This window comes from Microcebus murinus, chromosome 10, assembly GCF_040939455.1.
Source record: "Microcebus murinus isolate Inina chromosome 10, M.murinus_Inina_mat1.0, whole genome shotgun sequence".
Taxonomy (NCBI): domain Eukaryota; kingdom Metazoa; phylum Chordata; class Mammalia; order Primates; family Cheirogaleidae; genus Microcebus; species Microcebus murinus.
Window position 1 is genome coordinate 9,526,655 of NC_134113.1, and position 24,765 is coordinate 9,551,419.

At 48.0% G+C, this 24,765-nt stretch overlaps 1 protein-coding gene across 1 annotated transcript in view; it reads left to right on the forward strand.

Moving 5' to 3' along the window:
- Positions 1–24,765, forward strand: part of LOC105858493 (DNA dC->dU-editing enzyme APOBEC-3G-like) — a 207,153-nt gene that overhangs the window by 165,635 nt on the left and 16,753 nt on the right. The gene's annotated exons all lie outside the window — the stretch shown is intronic.

Consider the following 24,765-nt stretch of genomic DNA (forward strand, 5'->3'; position numbering starts at 1 on the left):
TGCCCTGTCTGGAGGCTCTGAGGTCCTCCTCCACGTCCTGAAGGCAGAGCCCCGTAGCAAGGATGAGGGACAGGTGTCAGGGTGTGTCACTGCGCCCCGCCTGGACGAAGGTTTGCCTACGTCTGCACAAATTGGACTAACCATGCATGAGTATTTGGAGGGTGACGTTTTCTGTTGCAGTCTGAAAGAGACAGACAAGGGATAACAACATTGGTGGAAATAAATTGTTCCACTTACTGGAAACAGAAACTTTAGAAGCTGTAATGAGGAACCCAGGTGAAGGAGGCTTCCTTGGGCCCAGCAGTCAAGCACAGTGCTGAGGGGACGCCTTGCTGCCAGGCAAGTCTGAGCCCTGCCCCTTTCTCACTGTGGGACCTTGGGCGACTTACTTGGTCTCCCCGGGGTGCTGATGTTCCTCACCTTTAAATGGACATCCTAATACCCACCTCATAGGGTTATTGGGAAGATGACGTGATAATTTATGTAAGGAACTTAGCCCAGTACTTGGACTGTTAGAACAGAAGAAATGATAGTTCCTATCATTAGTCACACTACATTTTATTTGTTTATTTTAAAAAAACTTTTTCCATCTGTGTAATTTTATTTCAAGAAGGTTATATATATGGAAGCATCTGTATATAATCTTTTGTGATTGGCTTTTTTCCCTCAGCATAATGGCCTGGTGGGCCACCCAAATTGTCACATGTCTCAAAAGTGGCTCCTTTGTATCGCAGAGAACTGTGCGTGGCATGGATATGTGTTGGATCATTCACCCATCGATGGACATCTGGATTGGTTGCAGTCTTTGGCTACTGTGACTAAAGCTGTTACGAACACAGTTTTTTCTGAGAACACAAGCTTTCAATTCTCTGGAATAAATGCCCAGGAGTGCAATTGCTGTTGTATGTTAAGTACATCGTTAGTTTTATAAGAAACTATTAGTTTGGTGGAAAAGTAATTGCAGTTTTGGACCATGAATTTTAAGTCATTATAACTAGGCTCAAACACATCTTCGTTAATCAAAATAGGAACCATTACAATCAACACATTTTTGCCAATGAGATATAAGTTTGTTTATTCCTGTAGTGTAAACAATCCATGCTTTGGGATTCGTTGAACTCTTGGAAAGCATTTTCTGCATGCTGCGGGTCGTGGAGGCGTTTTCCCTGCAGAACGTGGTCGAGATGCTTGAGGAAGTGGGGGCCGGTTGGCGAGAGGTCAGGTGAATACGGCGGATGGGGCAAAACTCCGGAGCCCAATTCCCTCAACTTCTGAAGGGCTGGTTGTGCGACGTGTGGTTGGGTGTTGTCTCGGAGAAGAATCGGGCCCTTTCTGTTGACTAGAGCCGGCTGCAGGCCTTGCAGTTTTCGGTGCATCTCATCGATTCGCTGAGCAGACTTCTCAGCTGGAATGGGTTCGCCGGCATTCAGAAAGCCCGAGTGGATCCGACCGGCAGCAGACCACCAAACGCTGACCAGGACCCTTTTTTTTTGGTGCAAGTTTGGCTTTGGGAAGTGCTTGGGAGCTTCTTCTCGGTCCAACCACTGAGCTGGTCAATGCGGCCGTCCCATGCAATCCACTTTTCATCGCATGTCACAATCTGATAGAGAAATGGTTCCTTGTTGCGTCCAAGAAGATGAGACTTGAAAACGATATTTTTGATTTTTAGTCAGCTCATGAGGCACCCACTTATTGAGCTTTTTCACCTTCCCAATTTGCTTCAAATGCTGATTGATGTTGAGTTCTTTGGCAACTCCTTGTGTAAGTTGATCCTTGTAAGAGGATCAGCTTCGATGATGGCTCTCAATTGATTGTTGTCAACTTCTGATGGCCGAACTCAGATGGCACTCCTCATCTTCAAGGTCTCGTCTCCTTTGCAAAACTTCTTGAACCACCACTGCACTGTACGTTCATTAGCAGCTCCTCGGCCAGATGCGTTGTTGATGTTATGAGTTGTCTCTGCTGCTTCACGACCCATTTTGAAATTGAGTAAGAAAGTCACTGGAATTTGCTTTTTGTCTAACATTATTTCCATAGTCTTAAATAAATGTAAAACAAACAGCAAGTCATTAGCAAAAAAAAACATAAAGCAAGAAGTGCACATTAAAATGATGTATAACATAACCACATTTACTTAAGAATGTATTCTGATATCAAATGGCAAATGTCAACAATGCTAAAACCTCAATTACTTTTGCACCAACCTAATACTAAACTATTTTCTGTACTAACTGTATGATTTTATATTCTTTTTTTTTTTTTTTTTTTTGAGACAGAGTCTCACTTTGTTGCCCAGGCTAGAGTGAGTGCCGTGGCATTAGCCTAGCTCACAGCAACCTCAATCTCCGGGGCTCAGCGATCCTTCTGTCTCAGCCTCCCGAGTAGCTGGGACTACAGGCATGCGCCACCATGCCCGGCTAATTTTTTATATATATATATATATTTTTTTTTTTTTTTTTTTTTTTTTGAGACAGAGTCTCGCTTCATTGCACAGGCTAGAGTGAGTGCCGTGGCGTCAGCCTAGCTCACAGCAACCTCAAACTCCTGGGCTCAAGCAATCCTGCTGCCTCAGCCTCCCGAGTAGCTGGGACTACAGGCATGCGCCACCACGCCCGGCTAATTTTTTATATATATATATATTAGTTGGCCAATTAATTTCTTTCTATTTATAGTAGAGATGGGGTCTTGCTCTTGCTCAGGCTGGTTTCGAACTCCTGACCTCGAGCAATCCGCCCGCCTCGGCCTCCCAGAGTGCTAGGATTACAGGCGTGAGCCACCGCGCCCAGCCTGTATATATATTTTTAGTTGGTCAATTAATTTATTTCTATTTTTTGTAGAGACGGGGTCTCGCTCAGGCTGGTTTCGAACTCCTGACCTTGAGCAATGCGCCCGCCTCGGCCTCCCAAAGTGCTAGGATTACAGGCATGAGCCACCACGCCCCGCTGATTTTATATTCTGACTAGCAATGTACAAATGATCCAGTTTCTCCAGCATTTGACACTATCGTTATTTTATTTTAACCCTCTAATAGGTCTGTAGTGATATTCTGATAGGTCTGTATTGATACTGTGGCTTTAATGTTCATTTCTCTAATACTAATGATGTTACGTATTTATTTCACATTCTCCTTTGCCATCCGTATATCCAGTTTGGCAGAACGTTTGCTGATTTTTTCCCCCAATTTTTAAAATATTGTGGTAAATTACATGTAACATAAAATTTACCATCTTAACCATTTTTTTTTTTTTTTTTGAGATAGAGTCAACTCTATCACCCAGGCTAGAGTGCCATGGCATCATCGTAGCTCATAGCAACCTCCAACTCCTGGGCTCAAGTGATCCTCCAGCCTCAGCCTCCCGAGTAGCTGGGACTACAGATGCACACCACCATCCCCAGCTAATTTTTTCTAGTTTTTTATAGAGGCGAGGGTCTTGCTCCTGCTCAGGCTGGTCTTGAACTCCTGGGGTCAAGTGATCCTCCCACCTTGGCCTCCCAAAATGCTAGGATTAGAGGTGTGAGCCACTGCCCCTCGCCCATCTTGACTATCTTTAAGTGTACAGTTTAGTGATATTAAATATATTCATAATATTGTGCATCCATCACTACCATCCATCTCCATAACTCTTTTCATCTTAAAACCGAAACTCTGTACCCGTTAAACACTAACTCCCTATTCCTTCCTCCCCCATGCCCTGGCAGCCCCCATTTTACTTTTTGTCTCTATGATTTGACTGCTCTAGGGACCTCATGTAAGTGGAATTACATAGTATTTGTCTTTTTTTTTTTTTTTTGAGACAGAGTCTCACTTTTGTTGCCCTGGGTAGAGTGAGTGCCGTGGCGTCAGCCTAGCTCACAGCAACCTCAAACTCCTCCTGGGCTCAAGCGATCCTCCTGCCTCAGCCTCCCAAGTAGCTGGGACTACAGGCATGCACCACCATGCCCGGCTACTTTTTTGTGTATATATTTTTAGTTGGTCAATTAATTTCTTTCTATTTTTTTAGTAGAGACGGGGTCTCGCTCAGGCTGGTTTCGAACTCCCGACCTCGAGCAATCCGCCCGCCTCGGCCTCCCAGAGTGCTAGGATTACAGGCGTGAGCCACCGCGCCCGGCCGTATTTGTCTTTTTGCGACCGGCTTATTTACGTAGCATAGTGTCCTCAAGGTTCATCTATGTTGCCGCATGTGTCAGAACTTCCTACAATATTAAGGCTGAATAATATTCCATTGTGTGTGTATGTCACATTGGTGTTCATCTGTTGATGGGCACTTGTGCCGGTTCCACATTTTAGCTATTGTAAACAATGCTGCTATCAACATGGGTGCACAAATATCTCTTTGAGACCCTGCGTTCAATTCTTTTGGGTATAGACACAGCAGTGGAATTGCTTATCATGTAGTAATTCTCTTTTTAATTTTTTTGAGGAACCACCATACTGTCTTCCTTAGCAGCTTGTCTGCCGTTGTTGGAAACGGTGTTCTGTACACATCTGTTAGATCTGGTTGGTTTATTGTGTTAAGTGCTCTGTTTCCGTACTTATCTTCCATCTGCTATTCGATCCATTATTGAGAGTGGGGTTATTGAAGTCCCAACTGATAATGTGGAACTCTATTTCTCCCTTCGGTCCTGTCAACTTTTTTTTTTTGAGACAGAGTCTCACTTTGTTGCCCAGGCTAGAGTGAGTGCCGTGGCATCAGCCTAGCTCACAGCAACCTCAAACTCCTGGGCTCAAGCGATCCTCCTGCCTCAGCCTCCCGAGTAGCTGGGACTACAGGCATGCGCCACCATGCCCGGCTAATTTTTTCTATATATATTAGTTGGCCAATTAATTTCTTTTCTATTTATAGTAGAGACGGGGTCTCGCTCTTGCTCAGGCTGGTTTCAAACTCCTGACCTTGAGCAATCCTTCCGCCTCGGCCTCCCAGAGTGCTAGGCGGTCCTGTCAACTTTTGCTTCTTATATTTTGATGGTCTGTTTTTATGTGTGTAAATGTTTATAATTGTTATATCTTCTTGAGGTATTGCAACTTTCATTAATATGTAATATCCTTCTTTGTCTCACTTTTTGATTTAAAGTCTGTTTTACCTGATATTAGTATAGCCAAGCCCTGCTCCCTTTTGGTTCCTACTTGCATTATGTTTTATTTTTATTCCTTTGGGTAAGCCAACCTGCAGTATTTGCCTCTCTTTCCAGAGTGATATTCCAAGTTGACACTCCCATTAGTATTTACCTGTCTATTAATAGGCTGTTTAGTTTTTCATATCTTATTGCTTATTCCATGTCTTCTGTTAATTGCCTGGGCATATCCTTTGCCCACTTTTCTGTTGGCACAAACCTCTACCCATCCCAGTACTGGAGTCACAGTAACCAGCATTTTTTTCTCCTTGACTTTGATGCTAACATCTAGTAGATGTTTGTGGAAGATAAGCCTTTTACCTAGAAACCTTTTATCAGGTTAAGAGAGCTCACTAGGAGTTTTGTTTAATTGGGCTTTTTTTTTTTTTTCTGAGACAGGGTCTCACTCTGGCAGCCAGGCTGGAGTGCAGTGACCTCATAACAGCTCACAGCAACCTCAAACTCCTGGGCTCAAGTGATCCTCCTGCCTCAGTCTCCTGAGTAGCTGGGGCTACAGGCACATGCCACCACGCCTGGCTAATTTTTCTATTTTTTTAGAGATGGAGTCTCCCTCTTGCTCAGGCTGGTCTTGAACTCCTGACCTCAAGCGATCCTCCCGCCTCGGCCTCCCAGAGTGCTAGGATTACAGGCGTGAGCCACTGCACCCAGCTGGAATGCTTTTTCTTTTAGCATTCTTAGCATCCTTCTAAGCCCTTAAGTTGGCTTGTAGGCTATCTTTGCATCTTCTCTGATTCTACTTTAACAGCAACTGCTTTATATTTTTTATCATTGAGTTGATCATGTAGCTTTTCTCCTTTCATCTGTTAATATTGTTGCAGCATCATTCTGTTTGACACATGGTGGTGGTTTGGGGTTTGGATTGACGAGATCGAACCACCAGGCATAATGGGCTTCATCCAGTGCATTTTTTACTTGGCCTTAAGAAAAGATACAGGGCAGATGGTCCAACCTGTACGGCAGTGCGGAGTGCAGGTCTCAGAACTCCTGTGTGCAGCTTCTGAGGCCTCTTGCCGCTCACACACAGGGCTCCTCGGGCCTGAGGCTGAGGGGTGGGGACCAGCCAGCTCAGGGGCCTTCAGATTTTATTCCCTTCTAGTGAGGGAACCTTTGGCTCTGGGGCTGCCTTGTTTCATCAATTGCAGTTACTCATCAATTGTAGTTCTTGGAAAAATATGTTCTCTTTTTGCCCAGTTTTAGTGTCAGGGCTCTGCTAATCTTGGGTAATGATTTTGGAAGCTTGCCGTGGTTTTATTTTCTCTGGCGTAGTCTCTGTAACACAGCAATGGTCCGTTCATTGGCGCTTTGACAGAACTTGCCAGTAAAGCCATCTAGGCCTGAGGTCAAGGAGGGTTGGTTACCTTTTCAGTATCCTCATTGATGATCAGTCTAGTTGGGTGATTTGCTCCATTTTGAGTCAGTTTTGATGATTCTTACTTTCCTAGAATATTTATCTGAGTGTAACGGAGCATCCAGTGAGACTTTTCCAGCTGCTCTGGAATTGGTGGCTGGGAGTCCAAACCACGGTCGAAGAGATATTACGTCCCTAACATCCTACGCAAAGCTCCAGATGGGCGAGGGTTGGGCAGACATGCCACAGAAAGGCTAATTAAGAGGCCCTCACTCCCCAGCAACAAGCAGGCCTGCTCTGTGCCCCGGGAATGGGCATGAAGGGCGTTTTGGAGAGATCGAGTGGGTGGAAAAACACACAAACTCAAGCCATGTCTCTCCTCTGCTCCAATACAGACACAACAACCAGCACCGGCTACAGGTCCGGGCCTCCAGAACGTCCGACCGACCAGCTTCAAGTTGGGGTTTACATGACCCCCTCTTTGGGTTCAGTTAATTTGCTAGGGTGGCTCACAGGTCCCAGCGGACACTTACACCCACCAGTTCATCACAGAGGGTATCACGAAGGATGCTGACGCAGACATGCAGAGGGCCAGGAAGGGGCAAGAAGCACGGAGCTCCATCCCCTCTTCGGTGTGCCTCCCTCCAGGAACCACTGTCTGTTCAGCTCTCCAGAAGCTTCCTGAACCCTGTCCTCTAGGGCATTTTATGGAGATTGGACAGGCATGACTGAGGCACGAGCAACCATGTCAAAATGTGACAGGACAAAAAGGATAGGATCTAAGCCCAGCAGTGCCTGTCTGTCCAGATCCTTCTGGCCTCTCTGTGCAGCATCCTTCCTCCTAGGCAGGGGCCAGACCTTTCTGGAATGGGGGTCTCCCGACCCACCATCAGATTAGAGACTTGCCTTGTGCAGGTGAAAGGAAGGTAGGAGAAGTTCAGAGAGAGAGAGAGAGAGAGAGAGAGACTGAGATTCTGTTACTGTCGCCAGGGCTATGGGAGTTAAGAGCCAGGGACCACGGAAGAAAACAAACATGTCTATCATGTCACCGAGATGCCGGGCTGGAGCAGCTTTCTTGAATCAGAAAAGATTGGGGCAAACCTCCCCACCCCAGGGCCCTCTCTCCAGTGTCACCTTTGTGTCTCATGAGATACCCAGCCTGCACCTGCCACAGGGAGGGAGACCACAGCACTCACAGGAAGTCTTTCTTGGAGGAGGATTAGGGACCGCCTGGAGAAAACAACAGCAGCACTAAATAAGTGACAGACACCTGTGTCTCTCCGTCTCCCTCCTCCCTGCCCAAGCCTGTGGGAGAGGATTCGGCACCAGCTCTAGGGGTGCAGGGCTGAGCTCCAGGTCCCTCTGCTTTCCGGCACTCACGGCACATGTGCACCCTGGGTTCCCTTTCCTGCCCTTACTGGAACATCCTGGTGCCCAGAGCCACCCAGGCCAATTTCAGGAGCAAAGAGTGACTGCAGTTACAAGGGAGGACTTTTGGAGGACCCACATCTGGGGTGTCCTGGCTTCTGGGGGAGCACCTGGCAGACTGGCAGGTGTCGGGGTACATCCCGAACCCCGCAGCCCACCGCACCCTCTGTGCCCACCAAGGCTCCAGGTCGGAGTCGGGGAGGATCTCACGTGGGTCCTGAGCCTAAGGGGTGCAGGGCAGCCCCAGGAAGGGCCCTGCTGAAGAGCAAGTCAGTGGACAAGAAAACGGGGAGAAACCCATGTCCTGGGGTGACAGTTGTGCCCCCTCAAAGCTGCCCAAACCTTTTTTTTGTTGCATGAATCTCACCTCAATAAAATTAAAAAAGAAACAGAGCACACGAATAAACCCCAAACCATTGAAGCCAATGAATCATTGATTAAATTGTACATAATCACACACACAAATATATATTATATGTATGCAGATTGTACAAACACAATGTAATGAATTTTATTTACTTCCCACTGGTTTATAATGTCAAATCTTTTTAAAAAATACATATTGCAAAAGAAAGCAAAAATCTCAGGGCCCCCACTCCCACCTGCAACTCCGTATACAAAAAGGGAAGGAAAGGCCTCTAGGTCTGCAGGCTGCGTCTGGCTCCTAAAACTAACGCGGTCCCAGCCCCACACTATGCGAGGGGCCCGAGCTTATCTGCACAGGCACAGGACAGAGACAGGACGGGATCAGACGTCCTCCCACCCACCCAGCGACATCCACAGAGCCGCTGCTTCCTTCCCTCCCTTCTCCTCTCAATTTGCCTGATCTTAAGTCAAAGGTAGGTTTTCCTGTCTCACACGCGTGCAACCATTTTGTCTCACTACCCGCCCCAGCCCGCACACACTTTGTTTTCTTTCTGTATGCCTTTAAATGCTGAAGCTTCCAGATTCCCCTCCAGAAAAACAGCCACAGCTTTGCGTTTGTGGTTTGTGTTTTCCCTGGGTGCATTCTCAACTCTGGCTTAACCAACCACCCTGGACTGAGATTTTTGCCTCCGTCACTTTGGGTCAACAATATGTCTATACATATATTTATAAATATGAACCGTCGCGCGTGTGTGTTTCTGTCCATGTGCCTCTATGTGTGTCTCTGTCTGCGTGCGTGCGCTACAGAGGGAAGAATTATTTTTGATCACTTCCCAGAAGCTTCTCGAGGCAGGGGCTTTCCTCAGTGGCGTCTCGGGGTGAGTCACCGCAGCGTCTTGTGCCCTGAGCCTCAGGCACGGCGTGGGTGGTGGGTGCAGAGGACCCTGGCAGCCCCCAGCTGCTATGCGTTGGAAAAAAGGGGAAGTTGAGGTGCAGGCAGTTAATTAAATATTAATTAACATATTAATGTTAATTGATTAATATGTAATATCCTTCTTTGTCTCACTTTTTGATTTAAAGTCTGTTTTATCTGATATTAGTCTGTCTGGGGAGAAGCCAGACAGCATGGAAATCAGAGCCTGTTTTTGTGGATGCCTTATGGGGGCTGGGGGTGGGAAGTGTGAAAGTGCGGGGTGGTGAGATTTGAGGGGCAGGGAGCAGACCACTGTTGTTAGCCTTCACTGCTTTAGGGTGCAAGGCTGCTGTTTCGATAGCACGATGGAGGGTGGAGCTGCTGCGTGGGACCCCAGTCACACACAGATGACATTCTGTGATCCCCTCTGGAGTCCTACTAAAGCCTAACCCACGTTTCAATCAAATCACCACCCTAGAGGGAGCCAAGGGCCCCTGGTCACTCCTGACATCTCAGGACTGCGCTGGGGTGGGGTGCGCAAGTCTGGCCGAACTGCAGACCCTCAAGGGGCAGAAGGTTCTCATGGAGTCTGCGGCTCCACCCTGCAGGTCTGCAAGCCTTGTCCCCAAGTCACGGGTCTGGAACGACACCTTTCTCCTTAGATTTGCTTTCATTATGGAATATAGCAAACAGAAGAGTGCAGGGTGTAACACACATTTAAAAGATACTATGTTACCCCATGTTTGCTACAGATCTCTCTATGTATTTTTTTCTAAAAATATGTTAATTATTGTCACACACAGATACAGTTACAGCATCTCCATTTCCACCTCTTCCTGCCCTTTCCACAGATAAGTATATCCTAAAAATAATGTGTTTCCTTTTCTTACATGTTTTCCCGGCGCTGCGACTTGTGTGCATCTCTACAAACAGAACGCGGCAGACTTTGAAGTTTTAGTTGCTTGCATAAGTGGTGTCATTCACTTGTCTTTCCGGCTGTTTGCTTTATCATCAACATTATGTCATCGAGATTAGTCCCTGTCTCTGTCTGGAGAGGCGACTCTGACTTTAATTTGGCTGTAGTCTTCCGTTGTAGCGCTCGAGGAGGATTGCCCCCCCAGGGGGATCCATTCGTCTGCCCCCACTCTTCCATCCTTACTAACAGCCCCGCAAGGATCACTTGTGTATGTGTGAGCCAGTCTCCCTAGGGAAGGCTCTAGAATGAAATCGCTAGCACACGGGGTATGGACACTGTCACCTACATCTGCCATAGCCGGATTGCTTTCTAATGAGACCCATTGTCTTTTCATGTTTTCCTTTCCCTTCCATTCCCCTCTTTCATGCAACGCTGGCTGCATCCTTTGTATAGTTTTCTATTAGGTAATGTGTCTTTCCTTATTGCTTGATTGAGATTTTTGGATAGTCTCGATATTAATCCTTTGTCAGTTATATACATTGCAAATACTTTCTTCCAAACGGTGGCTAGGCTTTTAGTTGGGGATGTCTTTCCATACAAAGACATTTTAATTTTTAGTGTTTTTAAATGTATCAATTTTTCCATTTATGTATATGGTATGATATAGATATCTAATTTTCAGTATATGGATAGGCCATCTAAGAATAATTTAATAAATTTTTAGCCATGTCCTCCTGTCCTACTGATTGGTAATACTATTAACTTATTTAATTTTGTACCTAGCAATGGCTGGGTACTTTCTGGACAGCCCTGGTATATACAGTCACGTGCTGCGTAATGATATTTTAGTCAATACAGATTGCATGTGCAATGGTGGCCCCATAAAATTATAATGCCTTATTTTTTTTTTTTTTTTTTTTTTTTGAGACAGAGTCTCGCTTTGTTGTCCAGGCTAGAGTGAGTGCCGTGGCGTCAGCCTAGCTCACAGCAACCTCAAACTCCTGGGCTCCAGTGATCCTTCTGCCTCAGCCTCCCGAGTAGCTGGGACTACAGGCATGCGCCACCATGCTCGGCTAATTTTTTATATATATATCAGTTGGCCAATTAATTTCTTTCTATTTATAGTAGAGACGGGGTCTCGCTCTTGCTCAGGCTGGTTTTGAACTCCTGACCTTGAGCAATCCGCCCGCCTCGGCCTCCTAAGAGCTAGGATTACAGGCGTGAGCCACAGCGCCCGGCCTAAATGCCTTATTTTTATTATACCTTTTCTATGTTTAGATACACAAATGCTTACCATTGTGTTTCAATTTCCTACAGTATTCGGTACAACAACATGCTAGTATACCTACCCATATAGCCTAGTATGCAGTAGGCTGTACCATCTAGGTTTGTGTGGTGTTCACACAGTGGCGAAATTGCCTAACAACGCATCTTTCAGAATGCATTCCCGCCCTTAAGCAATGCATGTCTGTGTGTGTGTGTGTACATACCTGAACTCTCTCTTCTTTTCCATTGTTTTGTCTATTCCTGGGCTCCTACCCCACTTCTCTCCTAATATCTTAAGAGTAAGTTTTAATATCTGGTGTGGAGGTTCAACTTATCTTCTTTTTTTTTTTGAGACAGAGTCTCGCTTTGTTTCCCAGGCTAGAGTGAGTGCCGTGGCATCAGCCTAGCTCACAGCAACCTCAAACTCCTGGGCTTAAGCAATCCTCCTGCCTCAGCCTCCTGAGTAGCTGGGACTACAGGCATGCACCACCATGCCCGGCTAATTTTTTCTATATATCTTAGTTGGCCAATTAATTTCTTTCTAATTTTAGTAGAGACAGGGTCTCGCTCTTGCTCAGGCTGGTTTCGAACTCCTGACCTCGAGCAATCCGCGTGTCTCGGCCTCCCAGAGTGCTAGGATTACAGGCATGAGCCACCATGCCCGGCCTCAACTTATCTTTTTATCCTTTGAAATTCTATTGGCCCTTTATAGATCAAGATGAATTTATGAACAAGCTTTTGTATGTTCCGTGAAGATCCTGTTGTCAATGCATAGGCCAACTGGGGGAAGCACGGAGGCCTTTGAAACTCTGAGCCTCCCAGCGCATGACTGTGGTCACACCCGGCCTTCCGTATCTGTGGGTCCACACCCTCAGTCGCGGTGGCTGCCTCCGGGGGGCCTGCAGATTCGGAGGCCTCCTGCACTATGCCATCTTCCATTAAGGATTTGAGTGTCTGCTGATTTGGGTATCTGATGGGGTCCTGCAGACACAGAGGCCGGACTGTGTGTCTCAATGTATAGAGGGCTGCTTTTATGTTTTTGATGAGTCTTGTAATTTTTCATAAAGGTCTCATACATCTTGTTAGTTTTATTTTCTAACAAAAATTGGAGGAAATAGTGTAGGTTTCATCTACCTTTACATCTTTGTTTGTTGCTAGGGTGTGGGGATGCTACCGATTTTTCTATATTGAACTTGGATCTACCACTCTTGCCAAGAACTTGTTTACTATACTATTTCTAGTACTTTCTGTTCTTTTCCAATTCTCTCACCTCTTCTTTGGACACTGGCTTGGACGATAGTACAATGTTGGATGGTGGCAGTTATAAGGGGTATCTTTGTGTCCTTTCATTTTAAAGGAAATTCTTCTAAGACGGGGAACAGGAAATTATAAGCCCAAGATTCTCTCTCTTTTGCTTTTGTTTTCTTTCTTTCTTTCTTTCTTTCTTTCTTTCTTTCTTTCTTTCTTTCTTTCTTTCTTTCTTTCTTTCTTTCTTTCTCTCTCTCTCTCTCTCTCTCTCTCTTTCTTTCTTTCTTTCTTTCTTTCTTTCTTTTCTTTCTTTCTCAGGGTCTCACTCTGTTGTCCTGGCTAGAGTGCTGTGGCATCAACCTAGCTCACAGCAACCTCAAACTCCTGGGCTCAAGTGATCCTCCTGCCTCAGCCTCCCCTAGTAGCTGGGACTACCGGTGTGTGCCACCATGCCCAGCTAATTTTTCTAATTTTTGTAGAGATAGGGGTCTCACTATGTTGATCAGGCTGGTCTCAAACTCCTGAGCTCAAGCCATCCACCTGCCTTGGCCTCCCAAAGTGCTGGGATTATAGGCGTGAGCCGCAGTGCCTGGCCCAAAATACTAGGTTTGAATTTTCTTAATCCTTTTGTTGTTCCTTTTCTAACTCCTTGAACTGATGACTGAAACATTAAATATCAATTTTTTCTTTTCTAATCCATGCATTTAATGGCAAATATTCTTTTAAGTACTCTTTTAGTTATATTCTGTCGGGCGTCGGCCCCGACAACCAGGGTTGGAGACAGGGCGTTGCAGAGGAATAAGGAAAGACCATGAGCAATTGTAAGAGCGGGCTCTTACAGGGGACTCAAGTCTTCCTCAGACCAAGAGCCCCCAGTTCAGCTCCTCACTCATATGTGTTTCTCTTAACAAAACAATCTCATCAATCATGCTTAAAATTTAACTTCAAGAAATGTTTCTTATACAAAAGCAGGTGCTATAAGTTTCCGTTCTGATAGCAATCAAAAGCAAGAAATCATTAAACCATAAAGGACACGTGTCATGCATGTGATCTTAAGAGAATACAGTAAAGATTTATATTTTCCAGTTACACATTCTTCTTAACAAAGCTATCGATCTAGGCTAAGCTATTTCTAGCCTTTAGTTGAACAAACTCATTAACTGTGAGCCACAAGCCGAGCCTGCCTTTCATCCAGCTGGACGTTTCATTAAGCCACTGTCCCAGGGGGCTTTCCGCCCTCGGGTGAGCTGTTGCTTTCAACATCTCCTGCCTCGCGACACATCCTGACCTTTAGAAAGGCAGCTGGGCTTGTGCTCAAGTTCTTATCTATGCTCTCTTAGGCTAGCTATGTCCAGTGGTGGTCTCAGCTGTTCTCGACCACCGCAACAATATTTCACATGTTTAATGTGTTTTAAAAAACAAAACATATTGTTTAAAAAAAAATCGCTGAGTTCTAAATATGCTCAGTTTCCATTATGATTTTGTCCTTAACATACGAATGATTTAAGAGAGACAAAGTGCTGGTCTAGGTGAGAGCAGGGGTTTAGCTCAAACCCTGACACTGCCATGTCTACCTAGCCGCAGAGCCTACCTGGAATTGGTAGGCAGTCAATATCCATTTGTCCCTGGGTGCCAGGGTTAACCAGGGCTCAGCCTTTATCACATCCCCCAAGACGCAAAAACACCACACGAAGCATAATGAGCACTCACATTCTACTGAAGGTTTTTGCAGAGATGTAGGAAGCTAACACTTTTTAGGGGCATATTTGTGGGGGTTCAACCAAGAGGCAGACCGCTAAGACGTGCATATTTCCTGTGCAATTGCAGGGGCTGCGTAAGCAATCCCTATACGCTGTTGTCTTCATGTGTGATGCTGGAGCATGAAGTCTGCAGCGGGGGGCAGTTGGGAAGAGACAAGGGACGTTGGGTGTAGGAGAGCAAGAGCTAGCTGGAACCCCGCGTCCGAGCTGTGGCGCACATTAGACGGACTGAAACCCAGGTCATTGTTCTTGCCTCTGACTCTAATGGTGTCCTGCTGGGGCCCTTCCTCGGGAACTGAAGACACACATCTGGCCTGGATCAGAGACGCTCCAGGACCACCTAGGGAAGTTCTAGCAGGTGCAGGACCGTGGCTGCTTCACCCCACGGAGGTGAGTTGGCAGATCGACAACATGAGAGCACGCTAGCAAATGGCTGCCACTCCACTTCCTCCCTTCAGACCTGCCGGGATAATCTCTCCTGTGGCCCACCCTGAAAAGAAACTGCTGGAAAGGGAGTCCTGGGAAATGTAGTTCATCTCGGCTTAGTGGACATGTTACACAGCTGCCACCAGGGGGCAGAAGAGTTGACCCCCAAACCCCGAGAATTGGATTGGGATGGCACTGAATCCATAGATTCAACATCGTAATATTGAAATGTCTTCCGATCCACAAACACGGTATATCTCCCCAGTTATTCAGGTCTTTTAAACTTTCTCTTAGGAGGGTTTTATAGTTTGCAATGTATGGGGCTTATACAACTTTTGCAAGATGATTTTCAATGCTCTGTTTTCAGGGACAGATTTCTGGTACTATTATAGATAAAAGCAAACACTTCTAAAATGCAAACTATGGATCAGGTTCTCTTAATAATATGTGTAGCCACAAATACAAACAAACCCATTGAATCCCAACCACCAATAAGAAGGTTCTATTATTATCTCCATTTTACTAGCTATGACAGGGCCGGAGCACAGAGGTGCTAAATAACTTGCCGAACACACAATCCGGTGAGTAGCAGGGGCAGGATTGGAACCCAGGCAGCTGGCTCCAGGGTTCCTACTCCCATCACTGCCCTATATTAGTTGGTAACAGCTACAAGTGTTCACAAAAATGTCCAACAGCAGAGAACAACAAGACTGATATTTTCTGGCCAGGCATGGTGGCTCACGCCTGTAATCCTGGCACTCTGGGAGGCTGAGGCGGGAGGATCGTTTGAGCTCAGGAGCTGGAGACCACGCTGAGCAAGAGCGAGACGCTGTCTCTACTAAAAATAGAAAGAAATTAGCTGGACAACTAAAATTATATGGAGAAAAAATCAGCTGGGCATGGTGGCGCATGCCTGTAGTCCCAGGTACTCGGGAGGCTGAGGCAGCAGGATTGCTTGAGCCCAGGAGTTTGAGGTTGCTGTGAGCTAGGCTGACGCCACGGCACTCTAGCCTGGGCAACAGAGTGAGACTCTGTTTCAAAAAAAAAAAAAAGACTGATATTTTGTAATGTCGAACTTCCCTTGTTCAAATCAGTTGAACTAGTTCTTTGACACAGCAAGAGCTCCCTCGCTCAGTTGCCGCAGGGGAGAGGGGACATTTTCTTCTCTACCTAACAGTAATTTGTGTCTATGAAGATTTGCACATTTTTTAGAATGAGGCTATGGAACTTAATTAGTCAGCTGCCAAAAGCAGGCTGGTAGAGCTAAATTTTACAGGAAGGGAGTGAGGGTAGATAGAATTTTCCTTAAAAACAGTTTTTTAAAAATACAGCTTTAATCTTCCCCCAGCAGTAAGGAAAATACAAATTAGGACCAATCCAATAGCCTGTTCCCACGCCAGACTGGAAAAAATTAAAGAGACTGAATGAACAGGTAAATGAGTGATGTTCTGCAGGACGACAGTTCTGGTGAAGCCAGGCTCTGCTGGCCACCGTCCTCACGCCCTCCTTTGCCCTGCCCCGGCCACCATGCCCAGAGCCGAGTGCCTGTGCAGCGCATTCATGGGCGGCTCGCTACCGGTGAGAGCTGAGCTGCAACTGTGGGAAACAGCACGGATGAACCTGCAGAGCCTTCTGTCACAGGCTGAGTGACCGAAGGCAGACACAAGCACTGTGTGCTTGCATTTATAGAATGTGCAGGAAAAGCTAAACCAACTTACTGCGTTAGAATTCCAGACAGTGGATATCCCAGGGAAGATGGGAGCAGGGAGGGGAGGGGGCAGAAAAGGGCTCCAGAGGTGCTGGGATTTTCTGGGTTTCCATCCAGGTGCTAATCACACATGCACGCATTGTGGGAAAACTTATAAATTGTGCACTTACTGTTTGTGCATTTATCTGTATGCACATGATGCCTCAGTTAAAAATATCCTTAATATAACACATTTAAGACGATAACGTATGGTGAGACGCCGGTTCCGTGCACACAGCACCACAGATTTGTTTGCGTGCCCATCTGCATTGAGTTCAGAGAGCGAGGCCTGGCCGGGCACACTCGGCTACACCAGAGGACACCTGCGCGGAGGGCTGGGGTGCAGCGGGTAGGATTGGGGTCGGGGGGCAGGAGAAGGAGATTTCCTTTCTCACTCTATTGTCATAAATTGCTTGAGTATTTTACTGGGAGCTTAGTTTGGTTCATGTGTATAAAATGCTTTTTTACAATATACAAGATGGATTTCTAACGACTTTTGTTATTGTGGTAACAAGTGTGCTCCACCATTGCCAGGACTCCCCCCTTCTATGATGTCCAGGGACCCAGCCTCTGAGGGGACATGCGGAGCCAAGAGCCAATAGAGATGCCAAGAGCCCTGGTGAGATGCAGGGGGCGAGGGGCTCAGTCCGTTGACCGAGACGCCCTCTCTTTCCCAGGACGGATGGGGTTGGCTGTCAGAGCGTGGAGGGACCAGTCAGCGCCTCCAGTACCAACCGAGCACGGACGCGGGGTGCAGCGGAAGTTTCCTGTTTTCAATGAGCAAAGATAAAAAGACAGGCTCTAAATTCCCGTGAGGGGCCAGGGAGGACAGCAGGGACCCAGAGGGGCGTCTGCCCAGTCTGTGTCGGTCCGGGCACACAGCTAGGCATCCAGGTGACATCTCAAAGAAAGGCTTTTTCAGGCCATGGTCGCATGAGATGACCCACACCAGGTCACCTGGGGGATGAGCCCCAGTGGGTGGAAGGAGAAGCTGCAGGCCTGGAGTCCTGCTGGGTCAGAGAGAGGCAGAGAGAAGTCAGGTCTGCAGCTGGGGAGCTTGGGAGGGAGGGAAGGAGGCAGCTGAGAGGAGGGGAGGATGCAGGGGAGAGGAGGGGTGGGGCTCTCTGGGTAGGTGAAAAGGAGACTTAGGAGGAGAGGGGAAGGGGGGAGGGCTGGAAGCAGGGAGGAGCAGGGAAATGGGGACAAAGCTGAGCGAGGCTCAAGGGATTGAGGACGGAGGCGAAGCTGGGGAGAGGGTGGGAAGGGCGCCCCAGACGGCCTTCAAGCTCTCAGGACAGGGCCAGGCTGGAAGGGCTTTGGCAAGCGGTCCCCAAAGTCCTTGCAGCATTGCTCAAACTGCGGTGAAAGAGGCAGAGGCCAGAAAGAGGCAGAGGCCAGGCACAGACCCGCAGGCAGGAACCCTCCCCAGCACCCTGCCCTTGCCCCAGCGTCCCTTCCACGTGGACTCTGAGTCTTGTCCTGAGTGTTCCCTACAGTCCTAACTCAGGACCCTCCTTCCACCGTCCCCAGCCACCCTTCCAGCCCAAAGTCTCCCCTTTGGGTTTGCCAGGGACACCCCCCACCAGGGGCCCCAGCCTGGCACAGGGGCTGCTGCCGTTTGCTGGCAGCTGTGGGGGCTGCAAACAGCCTCGGGCTGACACTGCTGTGCTCATCAGGAATCTGGTCACCCTCTGGGCTCATGTGGCACAAGGGCTCCAGGAGATGTGCCAGAGGACCCGGTGTACTTCAGAATGCTTCAGAATATTCGTGGGGAATATGTGACAAGTTTCCACACGGTCAGACTCCTGAAGGCAGGGGAGGTTGGGTGATGTGCAAGCTAGATGGGAGGTCCCCAAGCTCCCCCTCTGGAACCCTGTTCTCTGCCCAGAAGGAAGCAAGGAAGGGGGGTTCAGTCATTCATCGATCCCTTCATTCATTCAGCAACAACCCTTGTGCACATACTCAGGGCCACAGCTTGGGCAGGAACCTGGGACAAGGATGGACCTGCCACTGTCCTGCCTCCGGAGATCACCGTGTATGGGACCCACAGTGGCCCCCCACAGACCCCTCCTCTACTGCCTGTGAGCTCGGCAGTCTGGACTTTTGCTCCAACAGGTGTGTGCAGGTATTTCACCCTGAGACCTGCAGTCAGGCCAAGGGGCCCAGGGACAAGGCCGGTCAGAGGCAGGTGGGTGCAGGTGGGAGGGTGTGCGGCAGGTGGCCGCGGTGGCTGCTCTGCTCCAGGGGCTGGAGGGGATGGCTCTGGCTACCTAGTGGCCCAGTGTTGGCCACACCCACCACTGTCATCAGGGAGACCTATGACGGCGATCCTGTGGTGCTCTGACCGTGGCCCCAACTCCACGCTGCAACGCTTTTGGTCTAAACTTGATGGGAGGAAGAACACTGCTCTGGGAGCTTCACTTTCCCCTGTCAGTCCACCGTGTCCATGTCCGGCCCTGGCGAACACCTGGTGGTGAAGGACATTGGTGTCAACTCCAATGCCTGCTCCAGACAGTAGCTTAGGCAGGTCTTGAGCCGCCCTTTGGCCAGCTGTAGGTTTTCTAGTTGAAGCTGAGGTTCTCTGCAGACGTCGGCATCTGGAGGTCACAGAAGGGAGAAAAAAGGAAGATGCAGAGAGCTCCCCTGGGGCCCTCGCAGGCACCTGTTTGTCTCCTGTCCAGACAGCTGAGTGGTGGCGGGAGCTGGCACCAGCCTGCCCTGACTCGGGGCACGTGAGGAGCGGGTCTGGGCTCTGCCCAGAAGCCACGGGAGTTGTTCAGATCCTAGCTTTAGTTTTCTGGACTGTAACATAGACTCACCTTCATCTCTGCTGCCTCAGGGCAGGTCATCCAGGTGACGCCACCCTGGGTGGCAAAGAATAAACTCCAAAGAGGACAGGTGCAGGCCAGCCCCATGCCTGTTTCCCAGCTCCTGGTCCAAGCTCTGCACAGGGCAGGGCTTTTGCGTATCCAAGCGCAGCGTGAGGGTCTTCTGGAGTCTGGCCCGGGAGTCCTGCCCTGGCTGTCACCCCCCCCACGGAGGAAAGGGGCAAAGGTTATGGCATCTCCGCTACACACTCCCCCAGGGCGTGGGACCGGAAGAGCACACACTTTGTTAGCATTTTTCTCACCATGTAGTTAGGGGCCCGAGGCAAAGCCACACAGACAGTGGCGGAGGCGTTGGTGAGAGGGTCTGTCTGCCCGCAGCCTGGCTCCAGGCTGCCTTCTGGTGTTGCCCAGGGTCCCAGCGAGCCTGCGACTGTGTCCCGTCTACACTGCATGATTCCCGACTTCAGTATTGAAGGGTGCGCCCTATCTTGCGGTTGGCCCCATTGTCCCCCCCGTCCTGAGTCCTCCCTCTCCCAGCACCCCCCGGCCCACCCCCAACCTGCACCCAGAGAGAACAGGCCCTGCAGGGGCTGCAGGCTGGACATGCACACCTGGAAATGCCCACCTGGGACTGACGCTCCTGGTCCTCCCTGCCCCGAGACTCGACTCCGACACAGGAGGCTTTTCCTCGCTTCACGGTCAGCGCTCGGGGTGGGGCTGGGCACGAAGTTTACGCTTCACTGCCCTTCCCATATTTACTTTTATGTCCCTTTGCCCTGGAATTTTGACACTTTTCCCATCAAGGGGTGGAGTCTATTTTTTGTCCCTTTGAATCTGCGCTGGCCTGTGACTTGCACTGGCCAATAGAATGCAGTAGAAGTGATGGCGAGTGACTTCCAAGGCTGGGCTGTGGCTCCTCCCAGGGCTCTGCCGTGCTCGCCCGGCCCCTGCCAGGCCTGGAAGGGCCTTCCCTGGTGGTCCGCAAAGGTGCTCCAGCAGTGCCCAAACTCTGATCAGCAGAATAAAGCGCCTTCTTTCAGGAAATGTAAAGTGCCAGCCACCACAATCTCAGATGATCAATAGAGAACAGCAAAGGCAATCAGCTCAGGAGAAATACATTTTTGAAAATCAGAGTTAAATTACTGTTAATCGCAAGTGTAGCCTACATTGTACGCAGTCATGTCCAATACTATTGGAATGGTTTTCAATTTATTCATGGAAATATTGTTTTGATTGGTTTCAAAATCCAGACCAATAAAATGAAATACGGTTGACCCTTCAATGAGGTTGGGGTCAGGAGCATGCTCTCCTCATGCAGTAGAAAATTCACATACAATTTTGACTCCCCGAAAACTTTAGTACTGTTAACCTGCTGCTGGCCAGAAGCGTCGCTAATGACATAAACAAATAACATATATTCTGTATCTTACTAATATATGTATTATGTATATTATTCGTACAATAAAGTACGCTAGAGACTAGAAAAAGTTGTCAAGAAAATCATAAGTTGTAAACTGTACTTCTGTGTTTTTTTTTGAGACAGAGTCTCACTTTGTTGCCCAGGCTAGAGTGAGTGCCGTGGCGTCAGCCTGGCTCACAGCAACCTCAATCTCTGGGGCTCAGCAATCCTACTGCCTCAGCCTCCCGAGTAGCTGGGACTACAGGCATGCGCCACTATGCCCGGCTAATTTTTTTTGTATATATATTTTTAGTTGGTCAATTAATTTATTTCTATTTTTGGTAGAGACGGGGTCTCGCTCAGGCTGGTTTCGAACTCCTGACCTTGAGCAATCCGCCCGCCTCGGCCTCCCAAAGTGCTAGGATTACAGGCGTGAGCCACCGCACCCGGCCTGTACTTCTGTTTTAAAAAAAGAAAAGAAAGTCATAAACAGAGAACATGTATTTCCTATGCGTCAAGTGGCAATGCGTCTTCGTAAATGTCTCGCCCTCATCGTCTTCCAAGCGCTGGTCCTGCTGCCTCCGGGGCGGCAGAGGCAGGAGACGTGGCGGGGTGGCGGGGGAGGCAGGGGTGGCCGGGGTGGCCGGGGTGGCGGGGGTGGCGGGGGAGGCGGGCACACCTGGTGTCACTGCACAGAAATACACTGTAGCTTCTCTCTGACTTTTTTCCTTTTTCATTTCTCTAAACACGTTTCCATCCGGTTCAGGTCCTCGTCCCACCGTTTGCATTAGTCTCCGTGCCTGTATCATAGACGACTCCGTGTCGTTAAAGAGGCCGAAAGCAGTCTTGACTGACTGGCCCCTCTGTGCGATGCCGGTTTGTCCTCTGGCCCTGCCTCTTCTGTGTCGTCTTCCTCCCGCTCACCTCGTCCTCTTCTGTCCGTGCCTGCGGTGTGGTGTCTATTAGCTCTTGCATTGCCTTAAGATCCGTATCTTGAAACCCTTTAGCCTGCGCCTCTTTTTGCACGGCCACAGTCTCTCTCATGATTTCCTCGCTCGGCTCCTGTGAAGTCACGCACAACATCTGGACAGTTTTCTCCGGCGGGAATTTATTCTTTCGGATCCGATGGCTTTCGTGCCTTTTGCTAATAACATAACCACGATGGCATCTTGAGTGGTGAGATCCTTCCGCACCGCCACGATGTTCTCTCTCCCCGTCGGGTCTCTCTCAGAGCAGTGACAATGCCTCCCTTACGTTACCGCGTGTGATGAGCCGGAAAGGTCCTTGTGACCCCTGATCTGATCTAGAGCCTGAGTTCGGGACGTCGTGTTTGGGGGCAAGTAGATCGCTTCGATGCCTTTGCTGCTGAGCTCATGGCTGCTCTGGAGGCCTGGGGCATAGGTCAACACCAAGAGAACTTTAAGGCAGTCCCTGACGGCAAGGGTATTTCCCAACCTCGGGGATAAAGCGACCATGGAACCAATCCAGAAAAATGGTTCCCGTTGTCCAGGCCTTCTTGCTGGACAACCCAAACCCCGAAAGCTGGTGTTTATCTCTTCCCTTCAGGGCTCAGGGTTAGCAATTTATAGACAAGGCTGTTCTGATCATAAGCCCGACTGCATCAGCACGAAACGGTACAGGTAGCCTGTCCCTTCCTGCCTTAAATCCTGGCGCTCACTTCTCTTCCTCACTCATACATGTCCTTCGTGGCATTCTTTTCCAGAATACAGTGCCTTTTTTTTTTTATTCTGAGACAGAATCTCACTCTGTTGCCCAGGCTAGAGTGAGTGCCATGGCATCAGCCTAGCTCACAGCAACCTCAAACTCCTGGGCTCAAGCAATCCTGCTGCCTCAGCCTCCCGAGTAGCACTACAGGCATGCACCACCACGCCCAGCTAATTTTTTGTGTATATATTTTTAGTTGGTCAATTAATTTCTTTCTATTTTAGTAGAGACAGGGTCTTGCTCTTGCTCAGGCTAGTTTCGAACTGCTGACCTCCAGCTATCCTCCCACCTCGGCCTCCCAGAGTGCTAGGATTATAGGCGTGAGCCCGGCGCCTGGCCTCAGAATACAGTGCTTTTGTCTGCATTGAAAACGGTTCAGGCAGATGTCCTTTCTCCTCAATGATTTTCTTAATGGTGTCCGGGAACCTGTCTGCTGCCTCTTGGTCGGCATAGGCTGCTTCTCCTGTTATCTTGACATGTTTTAAGCCAAACCTCTTTGCAGAATTACCAAAGCATAATTAAATTCTGCAGCCGTATACCCTTCATCTTCCTTTTGCTTTAAGACATTATATAATGACTTTGCTTTTTCTTAATTTATATTAGGGTGTGTAGTTATGCTTTCTCATAGCAATCCTGCGTCCACATAAAAACTGCATTTTCAACAGGAGATAAAAGGATATCTCACAAAAAAGGCAACAGTTTCTGCTCCTGCTGCCACAGCCTCAGCGACTGCTTTGTGAATTTCCTTTTCTTCTTTTTACAATGGTCTCTGTGCTGGACTCCTTTGTCTTGAAAGGCACAGAACAGCAATTCGGACTCTTCTCGTAATGACATGACTTTTCCTGCTTCTTGGAAGCACTTGCAGCATCACCAGTGGCACTTTGTATGGGTCTCATGGTATTGATAAATGTTCTCTGTATTGCACTGGACGTCATGACAAATACACGAGAATCATAAGAGATCTTCTGGTTTTTTTTTTGACAAGAGCTCGCACTGTCACCCAGGCTGGGGTGCAGTGGTGTGATTATAGCTTACTGCAGCCTCAAACTCCTGGCCTCAACAGATCCTCCTGCCCTGACCCCCCAAAGTGCTGGGATTACAAGCATAAGCCACCCTGCCTGGCTGAGAGATCGCTTTTTACAGTGATACAAACTTCCCATAAGCCACCCTGCCTGGCTGAGAGATTGCTACTACAGTGATACAAACTTCCGGAGAGGGATTATTAGCATCACAGAAAGGTTTAAGTGGATACTCAGATACTCACAACACTTGAGCTCACACAATACCAACAAGAGGCGGCTACCAAATGATACAGTAGTACCCTGTGTACTATAGGTAATGTTCCACAATAACACGATGACCACTTAATTCCACATCTTTCCATTTGTTCATATTCCTCTGGACTGGGAAAGGTACTGAGCACATTCTGTGTTTGCGCATTTAAGTTTTGATAAGTTTTAACTTTTATAATAGATTAGTGTATATTAAGTGGTAGTAAATGATAAAATTGACTGATAGACTGGTATCTATATATATGTTATATGCATTCATGACATATCTAACTTTTTCTCAATTTTTTTTGACAGCTATGCTATGCAGTTTGTCTCATTTTTTTCCACTTGTCACAGATCTCCAAAACTTTTTTCCATATATTTATTGAAAAAAATCCTGGCCGAGTGTGGTGGCTCACACCTGTAATCTTAGCACTCTGGGAGGCTGAGGAGGGGGAATGGCTTGAGGTCAGGAGTTCAAGACCAGACTAAGCAAGAGAGAGACCCTGTCTCTACTAAAACATAGAAAAAATTAGCTGGGCATGGTAGCACATGCCTATAATCCCAGCTATTTGGGAGGCTGAGGCAGGAGGATCTCTTGCGCACAGGAGTTTGAGGTTGCTGTGAGCTAGGCTGACGACACGGCACTCTAGCCTGGCAAGACTCTGTCTCAAAAAAAAAAAAAAAATCCCTATATAAGTAGACAAATGTACTTCAAACTGCTGTTGTTCAAAGGTCAACTGAAACAAGAATATTCCCTAATTTTTTCTCTATAAACATATCATGAATTCCAAGTATTTAAATAAACATTGGCAAGTGTATGAATGTCTTTCTTTTGTAGTGAACCCTCAGTGGTAGCAAAAGTCACACTGATTCCCTCTGGGATAAGAAAATATGGCTAAAGCTCACAAAAGAACCTGAATTCAAATCCTTCCCACATTGACAAAGTCATCCAGCCAGCAAGCCTAGTTTGACTTTGGGTAACACCAGT